At 36.3% G+C, this 17086-nt stretch overlaps 1 long non-coding RNA gene across 2 annotated transcripts in view; it reads left to right on the top strand.

The window, feature by feature from the left end:
* The first annotated feature begins 5649 nt into the window (after positions 1–5649).
* The window catches only part of LOC123613725 (uncharacterized), a 1048954-nt gene continuing 1037517 nt past the window's right edge, over positions 5650–17086 (top strand). For both annotated transcript variants that reach the window (XR_012508401.1, XR_012508400.1), the window contains exons 1-2: positions 5650–5700; positions 6951–7152. This is a non-coding gene — a long non-coding RNA (uncharacterized LOC123613725). The remainder of the gene's footprint in view (positions 5701–6950; positions 7153–17086) is intronic.

The following is a 17086-nucleotide window of genomic DNA, read 5'->3' as shown; positions in this document are numbered from 1 at the left end:
CTGTGCTACCTCTGGTCTTCCTGTTACCAGAAAGGAAAAGCACTTTTACCAATGGCTTTGTGACATCTTTAAAATAGTGAAATTTTTAAGGCAGCATGACTCTGTATGATGGGTCACGCCAAAGTTTAATGTCCCAACACCACCTTTCACTAGCTTTGCTTTTTGATTTTCATCCCCCTTCCCACCCCCACCCCCCCAGCAGTTCTGGGTTTCTTCCTTACTTAGATGCAACAGCCTCGTTTACCTCCAGGCATGCACACTTGCAGTCTTCCTTGTCTGGCATATAGTTCTGCCACTCACTACCCTTCAAGTCCCTCAGTTGGTTAGAGAATCTGTTCTCTATTTTTTCTCTTTCTCCTTCTATCAGGTTAGGGAAAAATGAAACAAAACAAAACAAAACAAAACAAAAAACTTCCTTGGGGTGGGCTCCTTTCTTTGGGTTCAGTTTTTCCTTTTGGTGGCATTCATCACAATTGTAATTTCTTTCTTTTCCATGATTCCCATGTTTCACTTTGATGGTGGGGAGCCTGTCTTGTCTCCTCCATGGTCATATCCCCAGTGCATCATGTGTTGAAGATACTCAATAATAGTCATTAAGAGAATGAATGTTATGATCATAGTATTGATAATTTCCCATTTCTTCTTTGCGTATTTATTCTCTCTTAAATCTAAATTCTCAGTTTAGATTCTGAGAATAAATAAATTCTCTTATTTTCTCCAGAGTTTCACTTTGGTTATTAGATTTGTCTTGGTATTAGGTAAGAACAACTGAACGATGTTTTAAAAGTCCTGAGATTGCTCTCAAAGAAAGGTCTATATCTGTAAAATTTTCCCTAGAAAATAAGTTCCCAGGAATTATGAATTTTTGATATTCAATAAATAAATTATTCATTCAATAAAATTGAGTGTTTTTGATTAGAAACACATTTAATCATGTAGAGTGTGTGCTATTCTACTTAATGTGATGAAACTGCTTTTAGACATATTTTTACCCTCAAAAAGTGATACTCTGTCTTACGTGGATAGGACTAAATATTTTATAAAATGTAGTTTAATTATGGTCTGATTGTGTCTATTCTTCATTATGATAGTTTATAAACAGAGAATTGATCACTTCTGTAAACTAATGGAAAATCTGGAGTCTATTGTAATGAAGATATTAGGACCCCTTAGTTTGTTTTTTGCTTTGTTTACTGTTATTTTTACAACAGCAAAGGGAATCTGTAGCCTTCTCTTCCTCCAGAGTTGTAGCAGGTCCCGTGATTTGTCCGCAGCTGTATCTTTTAACCTTTTGTTGATGCTCCACTCTTTCTTTAGTCCCCCCATTTGTCCCACACACTGAAATAAATGGGAGAGTAAGTCATTAGAACCTACTCTTTTAATTAGTTAGACTCTCTTCACACTCCAGCTTGGACCCTGAGCAACTAAGCCAGCTCCCACATTGCCTCCAAGATTTACAGCCCAGGGTGGTAGCTATAAATAGCCCACTTCTATCTACACTTACGTTTCAAAAAAAAAAATTGGAATGTTGCGGTAGATAAAGTCAGACGTGAGCTTTGGTGAGGAATGAATGTAATTCTGGTAGGACAGCTACCCAACCAGCTGCTAGATTGAAAATATTAAGAGGAAAGAAAATGTGAGCCTTGGATCTCCATTTCTACTCCATCATAAATCTTGAAACCTACGGCTCTAATATCATTTATTTCACACAGTCCTTCCGTGCCTCAGATCTTAGCTCTTCTTCCAGGATGTAGTGAACAGCGATTTACTTACTGCCATCTTGACTGTCTAAAATATGTCATGCATTATATTACCTCTAATTCTCTAGTTCTGTATTTTTTAAACGAGGAAACTGCATCTCAGTATGGTGAATTAATGTGCCTAGATTTCCCTGTACAGTCAGTCGTGGGGTCCAGGCTTCAAACCCAGCCCTTCCTGACTGTAGAGTCTGCTCACTTTCCAGGGTGTTTCGCTGCTTATCCTCATCATGTGAGCAAGCCAGCTCTGTATCCAGGTGGATGATTTCATAAGTGGTCCTTGCATCATCTTTGGTATCTGTTGCGGCTCTCTGCCTATTCACAGGCTCCTCCTTTCCTCAGGTCAGCTTTCCTCACTCATCCCTCCACATTTTGGGAGGTGGCCTTCCTTGAAGCCATTATGTCATTTTAAGTGCTCTTTGCAGTAAGGGCTAAGTGTGCTTAGAGCTGGCTTTTTTATTATAAAATAGTCAGTTTTTATACAAAGTATAAAGTAATGGCAGGCTTTAGCCAAAAATACGTCTAGAGAAGTCTCATCAATAAAAATTTGTTCTCTTTACTTTACAAGTGACTTAACCTTCCCAGGGAAATTATATCATTTTTACCCTTCTTACCACTGTTTAGTTTAAACTGAATATTTTCAATTGGTTTCCTTCTACCAATAACTGAGATCAGCTTTCCTGAGCAGTGTAAGTTTTGATGTAGGTGAGTAGGAAGGGGAAGATGGGTGGAAGTGGGCGATGTATTTGTGAAGTTCAGTTGAGGGTCGAGCCCTTTCTAGGGAGAAGAGTTCTGGAACAAGTGCTATTCCAGTGGGAGCTGCCAGAGTTTGGCAAAACTGGTGCCTCAAGAGCAGGTAACATGAGACAGAAGGCACATGGCTGGGTCTCAGTGTCCTGATTCCAAATTCCTGGGCCAGAGAATAAAGTTGCCCCAGCTTTTGTTTTCATCTGGCAAAAAGCATCAGTGCTCAACCTGTTGTTAATAACACCCTCCTCTTCCTGCGTGTATTTCAGCCCCAATCCAGGAAGGCTGGCAGGAGGCTGCTAGGCAGGAGGCTGCGAGGGAACCGCTTTCTGTGAGAGAGAAAGTTGGGGGCCTTATACCGGCTCAGATGTTATTTTATCACTTTGGTATTTCTTTTCTGTGCATGGGAAAGACAAAGCATGTATCCTTACTTAGCATGAAAAGGCAAACAAAAGCACCCGTCAGTAAAAGCCTTCCTCAAATCCCCCTGAACCAGACATCTCCCATTTCCTTTGCTTAAGCTCATTTCCTGACAGCCAGCCTTATGCCTTTCTGAACCCTTTTATGGTAGCTTACTTAAAAACAAGCAGTTCTGTGCACCGCCTCTTTGCCTGCTGACATCATCTTTGGAAGGTAGTTTCTTAGACTTTCCATCTCTATGAATTCTTTGATGTGATTCAATTTTATACACACGTATACCCCTATATAATTTTAAAAGTAACTGTTCATTCATACTTTAAAAAGCCTACGAATAGAATTCTCAGCAAAATTATATTCCTTTTTATTTTCAGATTTTTTAATGCTTAAAACCACAACAAACCCTAAACTCTTGCATACTTACTCTAAAGAACCTTCTTTGCTCTGTAGCTTCTGGGAGGAAAGCAGTCTGATCTATTATTATTAATTTTAATGTGTAAAAATATTTCTCTGCATAAAGTTGGATAAATATTGGTGAAATGTCTAGGAATGTCTTCCATCAAGCTTTGACAGGCTTTTTCCTTTCTTTTTTTCTTCTTGTGCCCTGCTTTTCTATTTTAGTCATTTCCCTAAACTCATTTTTTATAACATGAGACAACTTCATCCAGAGCTCACTTTTCTGGGTTTTCTCTTCTAAATAAAATAAGATCCCCTACCCATCCTCCACTACGCCTCCCAACTTTTGTCTACAGCTTAGGTCAAAATGTGTGTGATCCTTAAAAGCAAAACAAAATGAAACCACACACGCAGGCTGCAGCTCTGGCTGGGCTCCAGGGTTCCATTTGCCAGACAATGGGTGGCCCCAGGGGCAGGGGGCGGGAGGAAGCCTGTCTTGCCCTCTTTGCGATGTCGGGTCAGCAGCAGGTTGAGTCTGGGAACACGGTGGGTTGATGGTTCTGGAAATAATGGTGATAATATACTTGCATAAAAAATCAATTAATTTTGCTTGTGTTTATTCTACAAATCCATTTTACAAGTTTATTTTTTCCCTCTTACAGCAGTTCAAATGAAACTTTGACCAATTTTGGGATAACTACAGCTAAGCAAGAAATGGCCTAGTGGGAAGATAAAAATAGATGTCTTCCTTTAGATTTTTGTTTGTTTTTGTCCAAAAGACTTGCCAGTATACTCGGGATTATAGTCTAAAGACTAAATTTGTCAAATAAAACAATGAAAAGTGCAAGGATTAGCATTTTATCACATAAAAGAGTAATTGCTACTTTCTATATTTGGATTTCTGAATTCTTACTGTCTCTCAGCAGTTTTATATCAGTCTTTGCAAGAAATTGCCAAAAGTGAAAAGGACTGACATATGATAAATATACAAGTCTAAAGTTACATTTTTCAGGGGATATTTTAATGTAAAAAACAGCCAACACATGTGAAAACCAGTTTACCATAGGTTATTCAGTGACTGCTCTAAATGACCCCACACTTCCTAGAATGTACGCTCTGTGAAGGTGGGGATCTTGCGTTACTGGTCAGTCGTGGCATCCACAGGCCATTGGAGAAGTCCCAGTTCCCAGCCCCGACGTGGAAGTCTCTCAGAGAGGGAAAGGGGAAGGAAATCACCTGCTCACTGAGACACACCGTGCGAGGCTGTGCTTGTCCGGACCTGCATAACTTAATGTTAGAACAGTGCTTTCCTCCCACCCCAAAACCACCCTCTTCTCACCCTAGAGTTAGGAATCTTTATCCCATTTTAAAGATGAGTAAACTGAGGCTTAGTTAAGAACTGCTCATTCCTTTTTTAAAAAATTTGTTTAAAATTTTTTTAATGTTTAAAAAAATTTGGGGGTGTAATGAGGTTTACTTATTTATTTATTTTTGGAGGAGGTACTGGGTGTAAGGCCCAGGACCTTGTGTGTGCTAGGCACGTGCTACCACCTGAGCTACACTTTCCCCTCTAGAACTGCTCATTCTATCAAACCTTCTTTTTCCATTTTCACTTGAAGCCACAGCACCACAAAAATTATATGCTGAAAGTTGCACAACTTCTAATTGACAGACCGAGGACATCTATCCCACATGTTGTGTCTACAGGGACAGTCCTTTTTCTGCCAAGTGTCACCTGTTTACTGTATTCTTTTTTTTTTTTTTTTTAAACCTGCCTTTTGCAAACACTGAAGGATAGGGAGATGTCTTAAGACTGGGCTGGAATAGACAGTAAGAGTTTAGGTTTTGCTGTGGAAGATTTGGTGAGAGTCTGGAAGGAAGGCTCATATCCCTCCCAGTAAGATTAGGAAGGGGAGAAAAACAGCATATAGTCCCCACATTGGCACAGCTAACAGCAAGGTGAAAAAACCTGATCCAGTCTTTCGGGATCCCTGAGTTCTAGTGCGTGGCTCTCCTGCCGCTCTTTCCCTGTTGGGGAAACACTCATTCTTTGAGATTTACTCTGTTGTCACTATCCTCCTTTCTCTTCTCCTTACTGTAATGAGTAAATGTCTACCCCAATCGTTTAAAGAAGAGTAGGGTCTGCTGGCTTGAGCTTGGAGCAAAGGGTGAGAAGCTGGGGACAACGATTTACAGGTCTCATGCATCAGTGCCTCCTGTTGACTTGGATATCCTGAGTTTCAATTTAAGAGTGTCCGGTAACTTTACAGAAACATCCATTCTAGGTTATTTCTATCACGTGAGCATGAGTCAGGCAGGGGGAAGGCAGTGCTGATACACCAGGAGGAAAACACCAGGCAGAAGGAAAACACCAGGCAGAAGGGTAAGGCAGACAGTTTTCTGTAAGTAAACAGGGATCCAGGTCACCTGAGGGGGAAAAAAAACCAATGAAAATTTTAGGCACAACTTTCACTAAGCCTTGGGCTTAAACAGAAGTTGGATTTGACCTGTTAAGAGGAACAAAAAGGAATACTCTAGCTTTCTTCTGCATTGTTGTTTTCAAAGGAAATATATTGAAAAGTCTCAAATTCTTACTGTGTGCTCATTTTTCTTCATTTTTTAAATTTCATTTTTTCTGTTCTCTTATAGTTTAACGTTTTTCATTCTGAACACAAATTTGATCTAAAATAGTGGTAATTCTGAATTTTCTGTTTTGAATTTTAAGAGAAACTATGTAATACTAATCAGATTCACAGATTTTTTTTTCTCTTTTTAGTAAACCTAAGGTAGTGAATGAAAAGAGGTTTGTTTTTGGCCTTCACTTAGAACATGTTTTTTTTCCCCCTTATCAAAGGATGACAGGTCCTCCAGTCACACCCAGAAGTCTCTTAAATATATTGATAAAACTGTCACTACAGACACATTCTTAGGTAAACGGAAATCAACACGTTACTAGTGTTAGAAATTTGTATTTTATAGAAAAAAGATATTTTCTTTAAGCACAAGGTCCAGCAAAATATTAGAAAATGTGTACATTAGTTATAAATTTTAAAAAATTGCCATAAAACTTTAGCTTCTGATTTTACTCAACTTCACTGAACTTCTCTGAGACATTTTGACTCTCCCAAGTAGATTATTAATTAGGTGAAGTTTATAGACCTCATTCTGGTGGAGTAAAAATGCTATCAAAGTATGTACAGTTATTCAAAGTCAAATATCCTGATGGATGCACTATGACTAGATGATCAAACAAGGGCAGGTTAAAAAGAAATGTGCCTTTACATTCACTAGCAGCTGCCATTGCAAGAGAGGTTTTGAAGAAAAGGTTTGAATCCAGTGAAAAAAATTGGTTAGTAGCTGGTTATTACCTAATTATCACCTCTTTATTTTTAACATAAAAAAGGACATGAATCCAGCCCACATATTTTTCATTTGGTTTATAGGCTTACTCACACTTTTAAACTTCAATTAAATATTTCTTTCCATTTTTTGACTTAGTGTATCAGTCAGAGTTCTCCAGAGAAACAGAACAAATAGGATATGTGTGTGTGTGTGTGTGTGTGTGTGTGTGTGTGTGTGTGTCTCTCTCTGTCTGTCTATCTGATTGATTTATCTTAAGGAACTGGCTTACAGGATTTTAGAGGCTGGCAAGTCCAACATCTGTAAAATAGACTGGCAATCTGGAGACCAGGGAAGAGATGAAGTTGCAGCTGGAGTCTGAAGACAGTCTAGATGCAGAATCCCCTCTGCTTGGAGGGACCTCAATGTGTTCTCTTAAGGCCTTCAACTAATTGGATGAGATCCAGCCACATTATGGAGAGGAATCTGCTTTACTGTAAGTCTAATGATTTAAATGTTCATCTCATCTAAAAAATACCTAGAAAACAACATCCAGACTGGTATTTTACCAAATATCTAGGTTTCTTGGCCTACCCAGTTGACACATAAAATTAACCATCATAGTTGGTGATCCTAAAACCATCTATTTAATCTCTGAGGTTTGATTCTTTGAAGAGAGAATAGATCAACATTGTAAGGGGGATATTGAGCATTTTTTTCATGTGTCTATTGATCATTTATATGTCTTCCTTGGAGAATTGCTTGTTTAGGTCTTCTGCCCATTTTTGGATTGGGTTGTTTATTTTTTTCTTATTGAGTCATATGAGCTGCTTATATATTCTGGAGATCAGGCCTTTGTCGGTTTCATTTGCAAAAATTTCTTCCCATTTCATAGGTTGTCTTTTTGTTTTACTTATGGTTTCCTTTGCTGTGCAGAAGCTTGTAAGTTTAATTAGGTCCCAATTGTTTATTCTTGCTTTTATTTCTCTAGGAGAAAATTTTTGAGATGTATGTCAGATAATGTTTTGCCTTTATTTTCCTCTAGGAGGTTTATTGTATCTTGTTTTATGTTTAAGTCTTTGATCCATCTTGAGTTGATTTTTGTGTATGGTGTAAGGGAGTGTTCTAGCTTCATTGTTTTACATGCTGCTGTCCAGTTTTCCCAACACCATTTGCTGAAGAGACTGTCTTTATTCCATTGTATATTCTTGCCTCCTTTGTCGAAGATGAGTTGACCAAAAGTTTGTGGGTTCATTTCTGGGCTCTCTATCCTGTTCCATTGGTCTATATGTCTGTTTTTGTACTAATACCATGCTGTCTTGATGACTGTAGCTCTATAGTATTGTCTGAAGTCTGGGAGAGTTATTCCTCCAGCCTCTTTCTTTCTCTTCAGTAATGCTTTGGCAATTCTAGGTCTTTGATGGTTCCATATAAATTTTATTATGATTTGTTCTAGTTCTGTGAAATATGGTGTGAGGTATCACCTCACACCAGTCAGAATGGCCATCATTCAAAAATCCACAAATGACAAATACTGGAGAGGTTGTGGAGAAAAGGGAACCCTCCTTCACTGCTGGTGGGAATGCAGTTTAGTGCAGCCACTATGGAAAACAGTATGGAGATTCCTCAAAAGACATTACTGTATGACCCAGGAATCTCACTCCTGGTCATACATCCAGAAGGAACCCTACTTCAGGATGACACGTGCACCCCAATGTTCATAGAAGCATTATTTACAATAGCCAAGACATGGAAACAGCCTAAATATCCATCAACAGATGACTGGATAAAGAAGACGTGGTATATTTATACAATGGAATACTACTCAGCCATAAAAACTGACAACATAATGCCATTTGCAGCAACATGGATGCTCCTGGAGAATGTCATTCTAAGTGAAGTAAGCCAGAAAGAGAGAGAAAAATACCATATGAGATTGCTCATATGTGGACTCTAACCACCCCCCCCAAACAAACAAACAAACAAAGCATAAATAGAAAACAGAAATAGACTCATAGACATAGAGTACAAACTTGTGGTTGCCAAGGGAGTGGGGGGTGGGAAGAGATAGACTGGGATTTCAAAATTGTAGAATAGATAAACAAGATTATACTGTATAGCACAGGGAAATATATACAAGATCTTATGGTAGCTCACAGAGAAAAAAAATGTGACAATGAATAGATATCTGTTCATGTATAATTGAAAAATTGTGCTCTACACTGGAATTTGACACAACATTGTAAAATGATTATAAATCAATAAAAAATGTTAAAAAAAAAACATTGTAAGGGGGAATAGAGAAATTTTCTACAGGTTCTATGACAAGTTAATATTAGCTGCCTGTCTAATAGTTAGTTTCCCTTTCTTAGAGTTTCCAGATTTAGCAAATAAAAATATAGGATATCTAGTTAAATTTGATTTTCAGGTAAACAATGAATAATTTTTTTAGTATAAGTATGTCCCACATTTTGTATGGGGCTTACTTTTATTAAAAATTTATTTATGTTTGTCTGGAATTCAAATTTAACTAGATGTCTGCTATTTTTTCCCCTCTAATTGTATATTAAAACATTTTTTTAAGACCCTATTTTTTTAGAGTAGGTTTGTAATAAAATTGAGAGGCTAGTACAGGGACTTCCCATATACCTCCTCCTCCCATACATGCATAGCCTCCACCAATATCATTATCATTCACCAGAATGGTACATTTTTTACCAAGGATGAACCTACAAGGACACATAATCACCCTTGGTCGATAGTTTATCTTAGGATTCATTTCTGGTGTTGTACATTCTGTGGGTTTGGACAAAAATATAATGACATATATCCATCATTAAAATATCATACAGGGTATTTTCACTGCCCCCCAAATTGTCTGTGTTCTATGTATTCACCAGTCCACCTGCCCCCACCTCCCATAAGCAACCACTGATCCAAAAAATGTCCAGTATTTTATCTTGAAACATTACCTCTTCTTTTTTTTCAATTTTTTGAAGAAAAATTTTATTGAAGTATAGTCAATTACAAAGTGTCAATTTGTGGTGTACAGCATAATATTTCACTCATACATATACATACATATATTTGTTTCCATATTCTGTTTCATAAGGTTACTATAGATATTGAATATAGTTCCCTGTGCTATACAGAAGAAATTTGTTTTTTAATCAATTTTTGTATATAGTAGTTAATATTTATAAATCTTGAACTCCCAATTTATCCTGTCCTACCCCCTTTCCCACCAGTAACCATAAGATTGTTTACTATGTCTGTGAGTCTGTTTCTGTTTTGTAGATGAGTTTATTAGTCGCTTCTTTTCCTTTTTTTAGATTCCTCATATGAGTGCTATCATATGGTATTTCTCTTTCTCTTTCTGGCGTTCTTCACTTAGAATGACAATCTCCAGGTCCATCTATATTGCTGCAAATGGCATTGTTTTATTCTTTTTTATGGCTGAGTAGTATTCCATTGTATAAATAGACCAAAACTTCTTTATCCAGTCATCTGTCGATGGACATTTAGGTTATTTCCATGTCTTGCCTATTGTATATAGTGCTGCTATGAACATTGGGGTTCAAAACATTTCCTCTTCTTACTAGCAAATGTTTTTTGGGAGAGTGGGTGCATCTTGCCCAATCTAAAATAGTGTTCCCCACCCCCAGCTCGTCTGTTTGTTGGACACACAGTTGTGGCCAACAAAATAAAAATGAAAGTCAAATGATTGGCATTTTCATTTTTGCTCTTTGATTTTTGTGCTTTCTTATTTCTTATGTCCAAACAAAAATACAGTGTCTAGAGGAGGTGAGGCCATCTTGGGACTATGAGAATGAGAGGCACATTTTAAATGAGGCAGAGCAGGAGAGAAAAAAGAGCCCGGTTTCCTCATGAGACCTTTGAGTTGATGCAGCAACCCTAAGTGGCCTGCTTTAGAATTTCCTACAGCCATTGTCATTGTGATTCTGTTACACAAAACTATATAGAAACCTAAAAATTATGGATTTCTGTGTGTCCTTTGAAATCGAGGAATACCTTGGTTCATTTCTGCAACATATACCTCTTTTATCCTCTTTTTGTCTGTGAAAAACAGTCCTTTCTGCTTTTTGATTCCTGAGTGAGTTGGGAGATAGAATTGCCTCTAAGCCAGTCTTGAGGAAATGATAGGGCTTTTTCTGTTCTTTTTCTGTTCTTTTTTCTTCTTCCTTTCTTTCTTGTATTCTGTGTACTTGTGTACACATATATTTGCTGCAGTACAGTGAATTTTGTCAACTACCCAAATAGGAGGATGGTTGACACTATATAACGACAATGGAAGCCAAAAAAAAATGATTCCCTTTGTTTCTGCCCCAAACTGTATCTTTAGATTTTGTTGCCAACTTTATTGCTCTTTATCAGGACAAGTAAATTAAAGAAACAAGAACACAGTAGCTACTTTTCCAAGAGATAAAGTATAGAAATAGACATCACCTAATTCAGCAGGATTTGGTAGGCCAAGAGGCTGTACTTGGAACAAATCAGGGAAAGAAGTATTGTTAATTATTTCCAATAAATCAAGTAGTGGCTATGAGTAAATTAGGTACTTGAATGGCATGGGCAAGTGTGAAAAAACACAGGTACAGGTATTGCTCTATCAAAAAAAAAATCATGTAACTGTCTTATAAGAGCCTATGGGGTTTATATTTATCAGACACAAAATTAATTGAGCGAAACTTCAAAGGTACACGAAGAATCAAAATCCCTTTAAAGTGTTTATCATCCACACATCCCTGGCCCTCTGTTCACTTAAAAGGAATCTGTGAGTCCCAAGAGTTATTCATAGCAAGTTGAGGACTATGTCTCCTCCTGTGAGAACAATGAACAGGTCAAGGGCACAGTGTTTAATTCCTATATTACCCAGTAAAGAAAGCTGAATAGCTCATATCTTTGTTTTTATTATAATCAAACTGACCAGCTTTTCTAAACCTTGATTTATCAGGATAAAAAATAAAGATGGTCATAAATACAATCCATTTCTGAGGGGTGTTGAAATAATTAACAAGAAAAAAGTTCTTTGTATGAGAAAACAGATGTTGTAACATATCAATTGTTTCATATTGTTTTTCAGGATATAGGAAACATATTTCTTTAGTGAATAAAACTATATTTGACAATAGTAAGTAGGTATACAAGTTCCACTACTGAAAGGAGATGCAAAAGATAAGAATGTTTTAAAAGCAATTTGTTTTTTAGACAATACATATGTTGACCATTATTTTACTTATTAATTATACTATTATATATATACATATATAGCTTATGAAATTTTAGAGAATCCAAACTCTAGGACATGAAGATAACTATTTTTTTCACATGTTGATAGAATTACCTTAACATTTTAGATTATAATTGTATATAGTTAGTTTAAAGTATATGGAAAAAACTGTACTTTATACTTAACACAATGATATCTACTGTGCATTTCTGATGTTACTTTATTTTAATTTTTTCCAGTTTTGTTGAGAAATGATTGATATATATCACCATATAGATTTAAGGCATGATAGTTTGATTTATGTATATTGTAAAATGATTACCACAGTAGGTTCAGCTAACATCTGGCTTCTCATAAGGATACAATAAAAAGGAAAGAAAGAAAAGAGGGGAAAAAAAAATCTCCTTGTAATGAGAACTCTTAGGATTAACTCTCTTAACAGTTTCCCACGTATCATACAGCGGTGTTAGCTATAGCCATCATGCTGTACATTACACTCCTGGTACTTACTTATCTTATAACTGGAAGTTTGTACATTTCACCAACCTCCCCCTCCTCCTGACACCAGCAACCACTGTTCTACTCTCTGGTTCTGTGAGTTCAGCTTGTTTTAGATCCCACATATGAGTGAGATCACACAGTATTTGTCTTTCTCTGTTGGACTTAATTCTCTTAGCATAATGCCTTTGAGGTCCACCTATGCTGTCATATAATGGTAGGATTTCCTTGGTTTTTTTTCATGGCTGACTAGTATTCCATTGTATGCATACACTACATCTTCTTTATCCATTTATCTAGTGATGGACACGGGTTGTTTCCATGTGTTGGCTATTGTAAATAATGCTGCTATGAATATAGGGGTGCAGATACCTTTTGAGTTAGTGTTTTCATGTCCTTTTGATATATTCCCAGAACTGGAATTGCTAAATCATCTGACATTCTGTTTTTTAATTTTTTGAGGCTCCTACACACTGATTTCCATAGTGGCTATACTGATTTACAATCTCACCAACAGTGTACATGGGTTCCCTTTTCTCCATATCCTCACCAGCATTTATTATTTCTTGTCTTTTTAGTGATGGCCATTCCAACAGGCATGAGATAACATCTCATTGTGTTTTTTTCTTAATTTTAATTTTATTTTTTTGGGGGGGATAATTAGGTTATTTATTTATTTATTTTTAGAGGAGGTACTGAGGATTGAACTCAGGACCTTCTGCATGTTAAGCATGCCCTCTACCACTTAAGCTATATCCTCCCTGCTCTCATTGTGGTTTTTAATTTTCATTTCCCTAATGAATGGTGATGTTGAGCATCTTTGCATGTACCTGTTGGTTTTTCATATATCTTATTTGGAGAAATGTCTGTTCAGGACCTTTGCTCATTTTTCAATTGGGTTGTTTTGTTTTTGTTGTTTGTTTTTTTGTTTGTTCTTTTTTTGCTATTGAGTTGAATGAGTTCTTTACATATTTTGGATATTAACCCATTATAAGATGTATAGTTTGTAAATATTTTTTCCCATTCTTTAGGTTGTCTTTCCATTTTGTTTATTGTTTCTTTTGCTGTGCAGAAAGAAGCTTTTCAGTTTGGTGTAGTGCCATTTGTTTATTTTTAATTTTGTTACTTGTGTTTTAAATATGGTATCAAAATTCATTACCAAGACCCATGTCAAGGAGCTTTATTACTATGTTTTCTTCTGGGAGTTTCATGGTTTCAGGTGTTACATTTCAGTCTTTAAACCATTTCAAGTTAATTTTTGTGAGTGGTGTAAGATGGATTCAGTTTCATTCTTTTACATGTGACTATACAATTATCCCAGCACCATTTGTTGAAGAGAATGTCTTTTTTTCCATTGAGTATTCTTGGCTTCCTTGTCATGTACTTGTTGACTGTGTATGCTTGGGTTTACTTTTGCCCTCTTCATTCTGTTCTGTTGGCCTATTTGTTTTTATGCCACTACCATAATGTTTTAAATCTAGCTTTACAGTATAGCTTGAAATCAGGAAGTTTGATGCCTTCAGCTTTGACTGTTTTCTCAGGATTTCTTTAGTTACTCTGGGTCTTCTGTTGTTCCATATAAAAATTTTAGGAGGCTCTTTTTGTTTGTTGTTTGTTTTAATTAATACTTCTGTAAAAGATGCCATTGAATCCTCATGGAGATTGTGTTGAATTTATAGATGGCTGTTGGTAATTTTGCTATTTTAACAGTATTAATTCTTCCAGTCCATGAACATGGGCTACCTTTTCATCTATTTGTGTCTTCTTCGATTTCTTTCATCAATGCCTTGTAGTTTGCAGAGTAGAGATCTTTCACCTTCTTAGTTAAATTTATTTGTAAATATTTTACTGCTTTTGATGCTATTGTAAATCATATCAATTTCTTTATGTCTTTTTCAGAAAATATTTTGTTAGTGCAGAGAAACACTACTAATTTTTTATATGTTAATTTTTTATCCTGCAACTTTCCTGAATCATTTACTGGTCATGCTGAATGATCCTTATAATGTACAGCTGAATTCAGTTTGCTAGCATTTACTGTTATTTTAAATAGTATTTTTAAATAGTTTGAATAATACCTGTTCTTGTGTAAATTCCTTTTATATAGGAAAAGAGAGATTCTTATTTTAAGAGTTTGACTAGTAGCCCAAGTGCTGCTGTGCTATATGCATAACTAGAAAATATTTTGAAAATATTCTTATACTAGACTTTAAAGTCTAAGAAAATGTAAGGATATCTGATATAAAGCAAAGATTGATATTCCCTATATTCTTTTAAAATTTTATGTGTTACTTACTTACTTGTTTATAGATAAAAATAGGGGAAAGTTAAGAATAAAAAATTCCTAAAAGGAAGGATAAGGGATGTAAAACTGCCCTGGTACTTCTTTTTGTCACCTCATATTTAGTCTAGTTTCTGAACCTCAGAGCAACTCCTTAGGGCTATGGCAGGGAACGGCATCTGTACCTCTATCAAACCATTTCATCAGATTAAGCAGTACCAGCTAATGCTAAAGGATCTTCACAAACCAATCTGTCAGCCATTTGGGGTCATCGAGACAAAGGGGTCATGTTGGAATTTTCTTCCCTTTTCTGAGCACCAGAATTTATTCTAATATAGCTGGCTTAATTCTTTTTTCTCTGTCTAAGGGCTTTCCTAGACATTAATTTTAATCTGATTTTCCCTGTATCTAAATGTGAAGGTGGTCCACAATGTAATTGCTGTCTAAGATTATTCAACATGAGAATAACATTCAGAAAGAGTGTTAGCTCATGTTCATTTTAAAACACTGAAGCACCTTGAATACCAAGTTATGGATATATTTGAGAATAATTTGAAAGTTGAAACCCTAGTTGGCAGCTACTCAAAAAGGTTAGTTAATTAGAAAACTATAATTCCTCAGCATTCTAAAAATTGGAATTTTTATGATAATAATCAATACTTAACACAATTCAATTTTGTTCAGAAATTGAGTAATATCTTTTCATAAATTTAACTAATCAGTTCCAACTAAAACAGTCTAGATTACCTTGGATATGCCCAGAAGTCCATGCCAGCCAGGTCACTGATATCGTAACACCCCTTCTGTGTCTGTCTCCCAACTTTGCCTAACTCCTTAGTCTTTCTACTGTGTCCCATGTGACTTTCTACAAAAGGAAAATCCGCTTTATGCTTATTCATATTTTCTTTACTTGCCTTACAAGGTGTTAGAATCCTGTCATTTTCTTCGAATCCACTGGTTACTCTTTGTGATCTTTTTCACTGCCCATCTTGCTTTCCCCAACCTCTACATACTGGAGTGTTTTCTCTTCCCCAGGTGTTCTTCCTAGGTGAGCTCTTCCAATCTCATGGCTTTAAATGACATTTAATGCTGATAAATCCTTTGTCTGATCTCCTTATCTGACCTTTCTTTTGAGTCCCAGACTACTGAGTATATTTGTTTACTCCTTACTTCTACTTTGGCATCCAATTGACTTCTGAAATTAATATATGTAAAATAGGATATGTAAAAAAAAAAAAATCTTTTTTTTTCTTTCTAATCCAACCCAGGAGCTAGTGTTTTGACTCTACCTTTAAACTATGTTCTGATTGCCACACATTCCAACATTATCAGCTCACTTCAGGCACTGCAGTTTCTCACCTGGACTGGACTATTGCAGAACCTACCTAACCGGTCACCCTACTTCCTACTTCCGTATTTGCCCACCTACAATGTGTTCTTCATATGCAAGTTTTAGTCTATTTATAATGTAAATCAAGTCATTTTAGTTTCCTTATCAATGCTTTCGAAAGGCTTCCCATGATATTCAGGATAAAAGCTAAAGTATTTGCAATGATCTGGGAGACCATACTTGGACAAGACATTGACTAATATCTTACCCTCGACCGCTGGGCTTTAGCGTGCCCTTTGTTTCTTGCTGCCTTAAGCAGGTCAAGGTTTGCCTGTATCTGGATCTTTGCAGTGCCTTACCTCCTGCCCGGCTCACTCTTTTCCAAAGACATCTCATGTCTGTCCCCTTCACATCATTCAAATTGCTTTCAGATGTCACCTTACTGAGAGGTCTTTTCTCTACAACTTTTGTCCCCTTCCTACCCTGCTGAAATAATGATTCTTTAAAAATGTGATACTTCTCTACCGACAATCTTATGATTTATTTATTAAATAAGAGTGGCACCTAATTTATCTTTTTCACATATAGATAGCACCTGGTACATAATAATAGTCAATGAGTGTTTAATGAACAAATGAATCTATTAACACTGGTTTTGTAATTTTTAATGCATGAAATTGCTAGAAATTTCTTCTCAGAATGTTATATTGTAGACATTTTGAAACTGCATATTTAACTTGCGTAGTTCTTTATTCTCTCTTCAGAGATGTAGTGAGAATATGTTTGTGAGCTTTGTTGTGGAAAGAGGCCCAAGCCACACGCCAGCATTCTTGCTTTGTTCAGGTTTTTTTACCTTTCTAAAAATCTGCTATCTCATTTTCCATTTTAGAAACAGGGGCAATACTTCCTATCTCATTGAGATAAAATATGGGTAGATAACATATTTAAAGGTGTCTGTTATAGAAGCCAGCATGTGTTGAGTTCTCATTACATGACAGCCATTCTTACCATCACCCTATGCCATGCACAGCCTTCACACACGTTGCACTGTTTTTTTAAGCAATGAATAA

Source organism: Camelus bactrianus, chromosome 7 (genome assembly GCF_048773025.1).
Source record: "Camelus bactrianus isolate YW-2024 breed Bactrian camel chromosome 7, ASM4877302v1, whole genome shotgun sequence".
NCBI lineage: Eukaryota > Metazoa > Chordata > Mammalia > Artiodactyla > Camelidae > Camelus > Camelus bactrianus.
This window is presented reverse-complemented; position numbering and strand designations above follow the sequence as displayed.